Source organism: Corvus kubaryi, unplaced genomic scaffold (genome assembly GCF_017639235.1).
Source record: "Corvus kubaryi isolate FWS band 111438036 unplaced genomic scaffold, C.kubaryi_AGA036_p1.0 71, whole genome shotgun sequence".
NCBI lineage: Eukaryota > Metazoa > Chordata > Aves > Passeriformes > Corvidae > Corvus > Corvus kubaryi.
In genome coordinates this window covers 16,236,109-16,250,918 of record NW_024582059.1, presented here as the reverse complement: position 1 = coordinate 16,250,918, position 14,810 = coordinate 16,236,109, and the positions used below count along the sequence as shown (strand labels likewise).

The following is a 14,810-nucleotide window of genomic DNA, read 5'->3' as shown; positions in this document are numbered from 1 at the left end:
CCAAGGTTATTCAATCCTGTCCTGTGTAAATGTTTAAAACAAGGCCACCTTCCCCATTTCCCAACCTCAGAGGACATTACTTCAGTACTATTCCCCAATCTCTAAAAAACCTACCATGAGAAGTTTTTCCAACCCTTGTTTACAGATTCACAAAATTCATGACAAAAATAAACAGCCATTCTAATGTTACAAAGGAGCAGGAAGGCATTAATGAGACATGCTACTTACTAGTAAAGCATTTGTTTTTTTAATTCCAAAGGTAATTTAAACCAATTAAATGGACAATTTTACTTACATATATATGCTATGTCATATAGTATATTCAACAGTGCCAGCAAAAAATAATACTCAGACCACTCCAAGCCATCAACAATTTCACCATGTGCTCTTTTGTCCCAGGATGGGAAATGAGTATCTTCTATCTTGGAATTCAGTAACCTTTTCATGACAACTTGGTCAATACTAACATATTTTCACACAAGCTTTCAGCTAAAACACCCATTTGTTCTGTAGAGGTGTTTCAGCACTACCACCACAAAAAATATGACAAGTCAGAGTTTAAAATCATTCTCCAAAGACCTCTGTTAAATTTTAATGGCTGGTTAAAGGGTCGTGTCCCAATTTCCACACTACTTTACTTTTTTGTACCTTATTAGCCTCAAAAAATCTGCAAATGACAGACTAGCCAAAAAACAGCTTCTTTTTGTTCCACTTTCAATGAGTCTCAGAACAAAGTATTTGCTCATATCAGTTTCCAAGCAATCTGTCTAGGCATCCAAGTTTATCAACAAGAACCATTCAAGCCTCCTTGTTTTTAAACACACCCAAACTGAAAAGCTTGTTTAACTGCCTATTAGGCTCTGTGATTGATTCCTTGACATTTCCAATAAATCATCCTTCTGGTTTCGTGCTAAGACTCCAACCCTTTATTGCTTGCAATCTATACAGCAGATACGAAAAACCCCTGTGTTTTTAGTGTTTCTGAAAACACACAAAAATCTACTTTTTGTAGACCTCCAACAGCACATACAGCTTGTTTCCGAGCTCAAGTTTGCATCCTATTTTTTAAGCACAGATACTAACTTCATACTTATCTACAGAGGACCTTCCTACCACCAGCTCCACATGAAATATTTTCCAAGTTAGCATCCAAGACTGCTGTACTGTCATGCCATGGACAATATTCAACATATACTGTCTGCAACTGTCACCAATCTCCCCATGCAAATCTGTTATTTGATTTTCATGTTTCTAGGAAATTCCCTAACACCCAATAAAGCTCAGTAACATGCAGAGAAGTTTTCCATGAGAGTAAGATATAGATTTAACAAGAAGCATCGTGTGATTTTTTCTGAGTACAAGATTGCTTTGCAAAAAACCACATCTCACCCCAGACCTCTGATCCTCAGCTAGGGATGAAAGGACCCTATGAATCAAAATACCTGATATGAATCAGTAGGAAACATTACACTATATTCACATTAGAACTCTCTTTTCAAGATACAGGACACAGAGGAAACTTGTCACACACACAGCAGTCCAATGTGCGGCACCTCCATGAGTCATAAGAAAAATTCTAAACTTTTTCTCCAAGGAGAAAGTGAAAAAAGAATAGCAATGCTCCTGCAGCTCCAAACCAAACCACTCATTTAATATCCTGTTATCTCAACTACCATACTCTTTTTTCCCCTGCCAAGAGCCATGTTGTATGAAAAGCCTTTGGGCACTTTATGGTATTAGAAGATAAGTATGAACTAACTTATGTTCATAACTGAGTGGTATCACAGATCCAAGACACTCAGTTTTGGTTTATTTCTATACAATCCCTCCAGCCTAACATACTCAGCTTCAAGGCATAGGAGGGTATTCAGCTCCTTAACGAGGTACATCATAGTGCCACAATGGTGAGCTCAGCTACCAGAGCTAACTTTTCCTCAGAAGTCTAAACTCATGGGACACCAGAGGCTTAACCCAGGTGTGCATTTTGAGCAGCATAACCTCCTATAAAACATCTCTTCTGAACTATAAACCCTTCCTTCCCCCTCCAAAAAGGCTGTTGGCTTGGTGCACGGCCCAGCAGCACAGACCTGCCGTTGCCACAGGAGGCACAAGCAGCTCTGATAAGTCACTTGAGAAACCATTACCTCCTCATGCCACATTTCCACATCTACCAACATATCCCAATTGCTCTGCCTACAGTTTAGAAGGCCAGCAGTGCTATCAGACTGCAAGTGAGATCAGATCTATTCCCTGCAACTCCACAGCAACACTTTCAGTGCTAACTGCCTGTTCTTCACATCCTCAGAAAAGAAATCCCAAAGGCATGTACCTCTGAAATCTCTCAGTAGCACTGCTCAAACCCCCTTATTTCAGCACCACTGTATTAGTGTGACCTTTTTATTGTTTCATTTCCCTGGGTCCATTCGGTGTTTGGTTAACAGCACAGGTTAGAAATTATTTCCTTTCCTGGGTATTTCCACCAGGTATTGCACAATAATTTTTCCTTACTTACTGGACACCTAAATAATGTACAAAATACTTACTGCATAGTCGTATGTGGACTACCAATACCTAGTATGTTGTTTTGGCTAATCTGCCATTTTTTCTAGTAGTCCCTATGAAAGTAAGAAATGGTAAAACTCACGTTTTAGAGCCTTCCTGTTGGTGCTGGGAGATGAACACCTCCGAAGCAGTGTCCCAGGAGTGACACCATCAAACATGATACAAACATCTGGAGTGAGTCTCAGCATTTAGGATTTTATTTCTAATGCTGGCAGAGGATCACACCTCTGCCCAACTCGCCTTCTGCACTTTGCCAAGGGAAGGTGTCAGAGCTACATGAAACTGCATCATACAGCAGTGCTGCACAGAGGCTTAATCTCATTACGTGATAAATAGTCTTGACACTGAATGTGCCACGTGCTGCACGCTCAACTGGCTGCTTTAGTCCTTTCCTGGTGTCAGCTAACTGCACTGTGAGCTTTGTGAGCCCAGGCTGACAGCAAGAGGCAGGAATTCAGCACACACTAAACAGGAGAACAGCCAAACACAAGAGACTTAAGCATGTGCATGAGGAACCACCAAGCTCCCCAGCTTACAGCATCACCATCACAGCTGTCCCTGCTCCTTCCCAGAAGTGTCCCTCTCCCCTGATGCCTGTCAGAAGGCAGCATTTGAAGGGACCAACTACCCCCATACAAAGATCCACTGACCACTGCCCAGGGCAGAGCCAACAACCCTTTCCCAGTGTGGTAAATCCTACCAGTAACAGCTGACCAAATCAGGAGCTGAATCACCATGGCAAGGGACCATAATTGTTTGTAACATCAGTGCTAAAACCTATGAAATTCTTCAAAAGCAGTGAAGCTGTTAAGAAAGAAAGAAGTGAAGTCACCACCCCTGAAAGTGCTCAAGTAGTGACTGGATGTGGCAGTATTGCTGTTGTTTAGTCAGCACGGTGGTGTTTGGTCTGAAATTTGACTCAATGGTCTTGGAGGTCTTTTTCAACCTAAATAGCTCTATGATTCTATTAAACTAATTAATAGTTGACTCATTGCAGGACAGAATCATCACAGTGAAAATCATAAGGGTCCTACTAGAAGTATGTTGATGTGGATTTTATTTTTGTCCTGGCACATCCTACGATACATGTAAAATACTCCTATGATTCAGAAGTAGCCTTTTTTTTTCACAACTGTCCACATATGACAAACAGGCAGGACAGGAAAGGACCTCCCTACTCATTAAGCCCAACTTCTAAAATCCCATGGGAGCAGGCAACACAACTACTTTCAGATAGCAAAAAAACCACTATCAAAACAGATATTTTATTATTTCCCCTTACCCCCAACCCAGTAGTCCCAAGGCTTCCCAGGAACTCCTTACCCTGCTAGAATTTTTCCTTTCATCCCAGCACACTTATGGACAGGCTACAACGATTTATTCCTTATCACCCCAAAATAGTTCTGCTCTCTCCCTGATGTTGACACACATGACATATTTATGTGTAGAGTCTAAGGCTGCTTTCTCATTTTCACAGAACACACAAAGCCAGGTCCAACTTTCTCTGAAGAAAGAGGACTCGAGCATGGCTGGTTAAGTCTAGGCAGCAGGCATCACACACATACCAAGTTACGTGGAAAACTAAACAACTCAAAAGCACCAGGTCTCTCACACTTACAGACAGATATTTATTGTTTTTCTTAAGTTTTCATTACTCAAAACCACTACTTACAACATGTGCCTTCTTAGAGCTTCTTCCTGCTTACTTAGTTGTGACCCCTGAGAGAAAAACCCAACCTGTGGAAGCTGCTGGCATCAAGACATAGATCTCTATTTATACAAATGTGCATTTTCCTAAATATTATTTATTAAACATTTCTGGAGGATGAGGTTAACTGACTCCAGTTTGAACCCTGTATTCTCCTAGGAGAAGGGGTTTCACCATCATGCATCAAATGTTAATGTTTTACACTCCAATTAATTTACTGACTTTCAAATAATTTCTACTTGAGCTGTATTTAAAATAGCACCTTCAAGATTTCCGACTGCCATATAACAGAATTGTAGTTGCTTTTTTTAAAACAGTGAATAAATGTGTCTGGCATATGAACAGTTAGTCCTCAATCTTGGTATCAGTTACTGATTGACGGGGTGGGGGTGTTTCCTACAATGAAATTCCAAAATTTCCCTTTTAGCCAACGGGCAGAGCTTGTCAGAACAAGCTTTCTGACCAGTACATTTCCTATTCACTTCTAAAATGAGCAAATTAGACAGTAAAGTTGGGTCCACTTGGGTTCCAGCAATGCTATTAAGATCCCAAATTACCACAATCAGATTCTTACTCTCAAAGCCTAATTGCAAAGCTCCCATTTTAGTACACTTCCATTCAGCTCTGCAGAGCATAAGCAGGCTTTGGACTTGGCAAACAAAGTAAGAATCACAGTCATTTTGAAAGAACGTAAATCACTGTGTCCACGCTAAAAGGCATTGCATTTTCTCTCTCCTTCTCCAGGCAGGCCCTTTAACATTTCTGCCTCGGTTTGCTTACTTCTTAGGAGAAATTTAAAATAAAAAAAAAAGCCAAGAAAGAAGAAACATCTGTGGGAACAGCTGCACAAATATTGCAACTGCCAGAGAAAAGATTTCTTTCTAGCATCCAGGATTTCTGGTTTTGTGTTTTGCAAGAATACTTAGTAGTGGATAACCACAGTGACTATCCATGCATCTGACACACAATTTTGATCTCAATCACAGATAAGAGGCAAGAGCTCAACAGGAGCCTACCATAGACATACAGACACACAGAGAAAAATACCAGAAACCCAAACACTTGAAGGAATTGTCTAGAGGCTCCACCATAAAAAAGCTTATTCAGCAAGTAGGCTGCTTGCTCCAACTTCTGGACAATCAGAATTCCATGGTAGCTAGTTTATAATTGTAAGCAAATGTACAGCACAGCTCTTCCCTTCATCGTTATCTCACCTTTAACGACAACGCTGAGACCCCAAATTACTCAGAACACTTTCCAACACAACACTTTGAAATAAGGCAATGATGTCATTAAATAAATAAGATTTCCAGAAGCCTGTCTTCATCTCCTAGACACATGTCTGTGTTCACATGCTTGTCTTTGAACTGCAGCAATCTGTTATGCTCCAACAGGAAGGATTAAAAATGAGTTTTATCATGTTCTGTGCTATATATTGATAATTGCACAGTTCTTATTTCTCAGTCCATGCCCAAGTAGGTAAGGTGAATACGATTAAAGCTCCATTACAGTAATAATCAACTAAATTGAAGTCACTAAACTAAAGTCACTAAAGTCACAGCAAAAAGATCTTGAAGATACTGCACAAGGCACAGTTCATTTAGGATTTACTGAAACTTTTTTCCCCTCCAAAATACTGAAAGAATTATCAACCAATATGGCCATGGGGGGGAAGTTGCCTCATCCAGCTGATCCACAGAGCAGGATTTGAAGAATGAGAAACAAAGTTAACTGCCTGCAGCCTCTGCATCATTTTTCTTTCTCAAGAAACTCGAGAAGGGCCTTAAGCATACTTTAAGTCACCCTTGACTGTAGCACTCTCCCATTTGCTAAACAGTCATTTAGCACGCTGGGATTGCTGCAGCACAGCAGCACTTGAGCTTCTTCTTCCACCTCCACACTGTCAGCTGCCGAGCTGGGTACACAGAGAAAGCCCTATTTGACCAAGTTCCAGCAGGCTTCAAGGGGTCTCTGCTCCACCTGAATTCACGTGATCCATTGTTACTCATTTTCTAAAGACTCATCCTGTAAGACCATGCGGCCACATTCCCGCAGCACTGCCTGGAAACAAAGTGGTGATGAATCTTTTTGCTTTTTGTTTTTAAAGATCACAACTTGCTTTGCAACAGCAGCTCTTATCCTTCCTTGTATCCATCCGCACATTCCTACCCGAAGAAGGCAGGCCTTCATGATCTGCTGTGGTCATTCAGCTCCTTTCCATCAAGCCACAAACAGAGTATCAGATCTTTTTTCCACTTTTATAAGTAATACTAAAATGAAAGAGGGTCAGAACTGAACAAATGGATGGTTACAAAGGGACAGAAAGAGTCCATCCAGCCCAGCATCCCATCTCCAACTGTGACTGAAACAGAATCCCAGAGACAAGCAGGATAACTGAGACAAGCAAGCAGCAATACTTTTGGCTAGCTACCCCTTAAAACTGGGTTTTTCTTTTACTAATCCCTACACTGCGAGTACTTACGCATCTGAATTACACCTTACTTACATCTTGTGCACACTATTACCTCTTTCCATTTGTTTTGAGCCTGCCACCATCACTCCTGGACACACCCTGGGATTCTTGTACTGAAAAATAAGGGAAGAAGTAGTAGTCTGCTTATCCTTTTCCTGCCACTTGTTAGTGAAGCTTTCTCAGCCATCTCATCTACAGGCTGAAAAGTTCCTTCCTGCTGCACTGTTTCTCGCACAGAAGCTGTGCTGTCCTTGGCAATTCTTTTCACCCTTTGTAAGACCTTCTCCAGCTTCAGCTGCCAACTACTAGAACCTTTCTCCCCTGATGTCACCTCTATCCTTCACATTTTTCTTCTCACAGCACAGCATGCGGTAGCTGGGGAGGTCAAAGATACAGCTAGAGAGGCAGCTTATGGAAAATCCAGGATGCTGTCGCCAGAGCTGAGGTCGAGTCAACCGAGCAAGGATTAACTGCAAGGCTACTTTCTCTGCCTACTGCAGGAGCACTCAGCCTGTACCCAGAAAGCAGTGAGATCCCTCTGGATATCACTAACTGGGAGAACCAAACACGCTTTTTCTTTGGTTAGTGTGGTCTGGGCCAAAACGTGTTGGCTATTTTCTTATTTTGACCTATTTCCCTGTTTTACGAGGAGGCAAATTGCTGAGTTTTACTAACACTTCATGATTGTTCCATCTGATAGGCCAAGAATACCAGTTCAGTTAAAATTTAAGTGCTATTTTCTTTACTTTTTTAACAAATTGCTGTTCTAAAAGCAAAGGTAAATGTGCAGAAAGAACCATGGGAACACACCAACTACTTCTTGGAAGTAACACATGGGAAAAATGTCTTTGCTAAAAAGCTACTAATCATAATTGCCATTACACAAAACTCAATATAAGAAAAAGAAAAGTATTTCATGGCAAGAAACTATACACATTGCCAAGGAATCCAGCATGTGTTGCTGAGGTTTGTCTCATCGAGCAGTGGAGCATGAAAGCCCCTCCCAACTAACAAGTACAACAGTAAACAACAGAAGTTTGCTAAAGTTAAAAGCAAGAGCTCGTGTGTTCCTTCAAGACCTCTGGCTTGATGGTGCATGACATTTTCATTGGAAAAGCCCAATGAAACTAGAGCTGAGCCAAGCAGACAAAATTAATTCAAACATTTAACAGAAAAGTCAAAGACCATGACCGTGAACAAAAAAAAAAAGCACCACACTGCAGGTGGCTTCCAGTCTCCAAGCGACTATCTTATTTTGCAGTGTAACTAACGACTTGGAAGAAAAATGAAGAAGAAAAAAAAAAAAAAGATCATGACTGAAAAGTTGTGCAGATGACAAATACCAAAGAAATTGTTAATTACGAAGAGGAAAGGCCACTGACAGCCAGCTGTCTGTCTGTCTGTGCACCAGTCTGTGTCTCCTTGTTCAGCAGGTGCTCAAGTTGGGAAGAACTGACAGTACCTGAGAGCATCTTTTCTGGAAACCATTTTAAAAAATGTTGAAATAGAGAAAGGGAGAAGAAAATGAAGAAATTGACAAACTGTGTTTTCCACTTTTAAAAAGAGAAGGTAAAGAATAAAATAGTAACTCTAGAGAAAACAGAAATTTGGATAGAGAAGGCTATTAAACATACAAAGAGCTAATAAGAACTAGAGCTAACAAAGCTGGTAGTCAAAAACACACAGTAAAGCTGACTGATGATAATTATACCAAATGAATATACTGGAGAGCCTATCAAATGACTTTGTTGGCAAAACAGGGTATTCTTCATGACTAAATGATCTAGCTTATAATGGAAGCTAATCAAGGACCATTATGGTTTATTTTGGATCCATAATCAATTAAAAACAAAATCAATTTACAGCTTCACTCCAGTCCTTACCATGCCCACTTTGACCACCCAAATGTAACTGGCAAAATGGTGAGGCAGAAGGAAAGAGTGACAAATGTACAAGAAGCTGAAGTACATCCATCTTTGAGATGCCTGGTATTTTCATAGATTTTTGAGTGCTTTCAATTAAAAAAAGTGCAACCTAATCAACATTTTTCTAAATAAATGCAGGCAACAACTATAAAAAACAATTCTAACTTGAAATCCTTGCTTTAGCATAGTAATAGAAACTAACACACTAAATCCTACCACTAGCACTTTCTGCAGTCTTACATGATGGAAGAGAATCTAAGCTGGAAATTTGGCCTCAGCTTTTTAAGTTTCTATCTCTCCCAAGACTGGCAGGGGAGTAGCAAATTTCATTAAAAGCTGTGTGTTTCCTTATCATCCAACACTATCAGCCACTCACCTTACCTGGAGTCTTCAACATCACAGAAAGCCAAGTTCCAGACTTGGAACTCTACCAGATACTCTCCTGCCATGTTTTTCTCACTTTCGAACACCAAGAGAAGGCAACCTTTTCTTTTTTTCCCTGGCTGAAATCAAACATACATTCACCCTCAAAACAGTGTACAACACAAATGCTACCCCAATGACGACGAAGTGTCACACTCTGTTCCAGGAGATTATTTAAAACTAAAAATTGTATCAAGCGTTCCCTCTGCCCAATATAGAGAAAGGCAGTTAACGGCTCCAGGAATGAAACATACTTCCAAAGGCCATCAGATCACAATAAACACAAAGGAGTCTACACAGAAGACACTTAAAGCTAGCAGATGCAAATCACTTCAAACTACCAACCATGAGTTTCAACTTTTTTTTTTCTTCCACCTGGTGTGTTTAAAAAAAACCACCAAGGTACTGAATCAAGCAGCAAGAGATACTTGTGTGCTACAGCTGCACAAGGAGCTCACAGCGGGTTTTGATTCTGGCTGCTTCTGAAGACATGACCTTATCAGGACTTCAAACTATTACCTGGGCCATTTCTTAAAGGGGTCTTAATTTCTGTCTTTCTAAACTCCATCTTCAGAAAAACGAACCTAGTGATAGAGCCACTAATAGAAGTGATCTTCATGCACCAGTCTGCAAACACAGGAGAGGCACATGCCAAAGGAACAACCCACAGCCTCCCTCTCACTTGAGCCCAGCAGCAAATCACCTTACAGTGCAAAGAAGGCAAGCCTTCCACACAGAATCATGCTTTCAGTTGCATTTTCTGCATGGCTTTATATTTTTTACTTAATTACCACGTTGTTTTCTGGGTTTTTTTTTTTTTTGTTTGATTTGCTGTTTTCGGGATGGGCACCCTATTTATTCCAAACTAAACCTAGCTAGTTTCATTAAAGACTGAGTCAAGTAAAGAACAAGAGGAAAAAAAAGCAGCTGAGAGAACAACAATCAGAGAAGAGGCAGTCTAATAACTTTAGAGACCATGCACAAAGAAACAAGCTTAAGCACACTTATTTTTAACGTTAAGTCACTGTCACGTACTAGAAGATGCCTTCTGCAATAACAAAACCTGCCACAACATGAAAATTTCATGGGACTGCAAACAAGGACTTGACTCTCAGTCCTTCCTTCTCTCTACCTCTGCCTGGACACATGCCTTCTGTGCCTATGAGATGCCACTTAAACGATTTTTGGCTGGGACAAGATGCTTTGTTCCTTGAGCTGCTCAGTCCCACTGCCTTAATTCTTACCTCATGGGGAATCCTTTCCCCTGAATGTACAGAAGTTACTGTCTGTTACCTCCTAGGTACAAAACTACTGGGCAACACAAGAACTTAACAGCATCTTAATACCTGCTGATCTAAGAGTTATCATCATCCTCTCCCAGCAACCATGCTACTTGATGCAGACAAACGGAATTCAGATTAATATTAGGTAAGTTCTGTGTTATGAAGTCACTGTGCTACACAGGAAATGCGTTTTTTTTATTTCTACCTATTCAGGACACAGGTACCTACCTAAAAAAAAACCCTGCTGTTTACTTCCAGTGCAAAAATTTTTCTAACATCATCAAACATAAATTATTTAATACTCTCCACCCCGTTGGAAGAAGAAAACTCCCAAACTGACAACATGCATGCATATTACTGCAAAGAAAGAGACAAATACTACCTCCAATTTCCTTCCCAGTGAAGGAAAAAGAGAAGACAATTACTCCCTTATGTCAAAAAGAAATCCACTCAGTGGCTCTAAAAATCCATGGAAGACTCCCTAACCTTTTGTGATTACAGTCAAAGTCCTCATTGCAAGATCTGTCCCAGTGAGGACCTTACTTCTCAAAGCCTGCTACAGATACTTACATAGAAGGAGGGAGATTTTAAGACAACCATCACAAACCCAAGACCGCAGAAAGCACAAAGGGCTTTGACTTATATTCAAGTCAACAAGTAGTCAGATGACACACACTCAGCCTGTAGCCCTGAAACCAACCAAAACAGATCCTGTTAGGAAGTATTTAGCACTGCTAAGAAATAACAGCGCAGAAGAACACTGAAAGATGCCTACACACACACAACACAGAGCAGACAAGAACAGCTGTCTCACACACACAGCTGCTGCCACCGCTCCCCGGCCGGCAGCAGCCACTCGCCCTGCACGGCCCCCGGGGTTCAGCCCCCGGGCAGCGGCGCTACTCACCGGGCACTGCTCACCGGGCGCTGCTCACCGGGCACTGCTCACCGGGCATTGCTCACCGGGGGCTGCTCACCGGGGGCTGCTCACCGGGGGCTGCTCACCGGGCGCTGCTCACCGGGGGCTGCTCACCGGGCGCTGCCCCGCACCGGCCCGGCCGCCCTCACGCAGGGCCGCCCTGCTCCCCCATACACGCGGCGGCGGCTCGGGGCACGCTCGGCGGCACCGGCAGCTGATTGCAGCCCGGCTCCGCTCAGAAGTTTCTTCTCCTGCCCCCTCCCTCAGCCGCTCAGGCGACCTGTGCGCAGACGGGGCTGCCACCATCCCACGGGGGCTGTCGCCGTGCCCCGGGAGCCGCGGCGGGGGCAGCCCGCGGCGGCGGGCGGGGCGCCGGCGTGTGAGGGTGATGGATAATGTGCGATGTGTTGTGTGCGCCAGCCGAGGGGCTGGGGCGGTCTCGCAGGGCCAGCCCCCGGGTTTCGGGTTTCAGGGGCAGCTGGCAGCCCCCGGGCGCGCCGCCGGCTCCGCTGCTGGAGGAACGCGCCTGCCTTCCCAGACGCTCTGGGAATGCCAGCGCCGGGACACCCGCCGGGAGCCGTCCCGGGCTCCCTGCTGTCCCTAACCCTGCCACGCTCCAAGGGGACACACAGACAGCCCGAGATGCTACGCAGAGTTTTGCCGCCCCCTCTCCTTTCTCCTTTGTGCCTGTGATGCAGCTTTAGTCCACCGAATACGCTCCGAAGCAGCCCCGACTCATCCACTTCCAACAGCACCTCTGCAACTTAGCGCGGCTTAGCTCTCTTTAAGAAGGACTCGGGATTTTACCCATCCGTGGGCCCGCACAACGAGGGTCCAAAGGCCCAGTTGTGATTCAAGTGCACAGCAGAAATCAGGGAATTAGGATGGAAACGGCAGCCGTGATTGTATTTCGGGAGCTGCTGTCCGCTCCCTGGAGGGCAGGAGTGGTGCCTGCTCCCGGGTGACTCAGGAAGCATGAGACTGCACTCTGCTTTTCCCCGTACTCAGAAAGGGCAGTGAATGACGTGTAGCTCTCCGTCCTCCCTTCCAGCAGACCACGGTATTGGTTTTCGGTGGAAACAGCCTCTCTCGGAAAATCCTAGATGCTGTGTCTCTTCTTTCAGATCCCCATCACGAGACAAAAAGCAGTTTCTAATACGATACCGCAATGAGATCATAAGAAAAAAATTACTAATAATGATAGTTAAAGATGACACAACATCGCATTTTCAAGCCCAAGCGGGTTCAGCCTACTGTACACACTGACAACAAAATCCTGCACATTTTCAGCTACACATACCAGGCACGTGGTGTTCCTCTAATGACTGGAGCTGGAAGATCTGTAGAAGCTAGAAAAACGTTTTGCATGAGAATCTCAGCATTTGATGAGTGCAGCTTGGACAGATCTAGACACACTCCCACCGACTTCCCTCCCGTGACCCATTTCTCACAATTCTGTGTTTGCTAGTTCCAGCTCCACCCAGTGCGAAAGCACTAAAAAATCCCCAGTACCACAAGAATAGGTACAACCTTCTGAAAGCAATCAGTTTTCTGATTTATTCCTCAGATTTAAGAGGTTTTTCAATAGATAAGGTCTGAAGAATATGTAGTGTAGCAGGTGACATGTCATAGCTTGCACCAGTGATAAATGGGATACCACTGCACTGGAAAAGCTACTTTTAACAGAGACAAAATAATTCAGTATGGTTATCCGTACTGAATCAAACCCTTGAACTCTGCCTCTCACTAATGCTGCAGGAAGGGTTGGGGCCTGCAGCAGTCAGCCCAGGTATCAGTACATTTATGAATGGGAATACCCAAGGCACTTTCCTCAGCTTCCCAGCTTTTTATGAGATAACCAGCCAGAAAAGAGAACTAAGCAAGCCATTAAGCATGAAGGCTGGTCCCTGCTCCTGCCTCTGGAAAAGAAATCCACAGAGATAAAGCAAAGAGAAGGCAGAGCAAACTCATTCCTATGATCTCCCTGCCAAATGGAGAGATTTGGCCAACAGAGGTCCTCAGCATCTGGAACAGCATGCTGCACCCCACCAAAATTCTGCTTCTCCCGGGAGCCATACCAGTTTGAAGAAACCACTGAGTCTTGCTGACTCTATGCCAATGTAATTTAAGAGTAAACAGGATGTATCATACATGCCTGCTCAAGAAGAGAAAATAAACCTGCACAAACTTTAGACGGTGAGGAGGACAGAATTAAACACATGCACAGCAAGATATCTATGCTGGCCTTCAGTTTGCTTGGCTGCCAAATTCAGGCGCAGAGGGAGAACATCCAGAATGACACACTAGAAAAAACATTTTTTAGTGGGCTGGAAAGGCTTCCACCATCAAGGACCATGCCTGCTCTGATGAGGGGCCTGTACATATGGGAGCCTCACTTTATGCATCACAGTTATGAACATTATATAAAAATTTAACCCAGGCACTTCTGTAAGTTTTGTCTCTGCGATTCTATGCCTTTATCTGAACAACAGTCATATTAAGACACAAGACCTCTTGTTTAAATTATAGGAAATTACTGTTCTGTTACTGTGCTGTTCTCTTTAGAGAGAAGTAACCCCAGGGAAATTTCCAGCTACCGTAGAGAAAGGAGAGTGGCACAATGTACTTCCTAAGCACGGGGACACACAGGAAGCAAGCTGCAGGGCAAACTGGAACTGCTGGCTGCAGCACTGGGTAAACACAGACCCCCTGGTCCTGTGCCAGACCTTCTCGTGCACAACAGGCAGCTCACAGCCTTGTGCCCACAATGCAGGTGCTCTCAAAAGCTAAGCTGCAAAACCACTCACATCCTTGAACAACTGCACGTGTGAAATCTGGCTATCAATACAAAATTACAAACAATAACAATGAGGAGACCCTTTCAGATTTCCTTCCTTACTTTGCTTATAGGTGGTCACTTGCTCCTGTTCTTTCTCTCAGTTTATGGTTTGCTAGCTGATACCCTTCTAAAGTTGAGGTTTAGACCATAAACCAGTTCATATGTGCAGTTTTATGAGCATTGAAATCCTTCAGCCTGCGTTGTCTTTTTTACACGTGCATCATCAATATCCAGTCATTCATTAGCTACGTTAGGAAAAAACCAGTAGGAGCAGGCCCATAACTGGAAGCAGCCCATCCAACTCCATGCAATCCACAATTAAGGCAGAAAAAAGCCTGTTTTGGTACCAGTAGGTACCAGCTCATGTCAGAACTTCTCCTATCTAACTCCTTAGATACCAAACCTAAGACTGAGACACTTCAAAGACTTGACCTTTGCATGATAGGGAACTAAGATCTTGAATCTTTGCCTCTGGAAGAACAACACATTGTTTTTTCCAGAACATTTAATAACAAAAACTAGAAACACTTTACCAAACAATCAAACAGGAAGGAGAAAATCTGTGTTTGCCACAGACACTTTGGCCCTGCTCAGACGTGGAATATCCTTGGCCAAGTGCAAGCAGTTCCAAAGGTAATCCCCCTGCTCTGGGAAAATATGTTCCTAGGGCAAGTATAC

General features: G+C 43.2%; 1 protein-coding gene across 5 annotated transcripts in view; it reads right to left on the bottom strand.

Annotated features, from left to right (window-relative positions):
- Positions 1 to 11,659, bottom strand: part of ARHGAP24 (Rho GTPase activating protein 24) — a 186,521-nt gene extending 174,862 nt beyond the window's left edge. The window contains exon 1 of one of the 5 annotated variants that reach the window (XM_042049758.1): positions 11,338 to 11,659. The gene's annotated coding sequence lies outside the window, so the exon portion shown is untranslated. Of the gene's footprint in view, positions 1 to 11,281; positions 11,300 to 11,337 lie in introns of those variants that run through there. The other 4 variants (XM_042049760.1, XM_042049759.1, XM_042049762.1 and 1 more) reach the window with 4 other exon arrangements.
- Between the last annotated feature and the right edge of the window lie 3,151 nt (positions 11,660 to 14,810).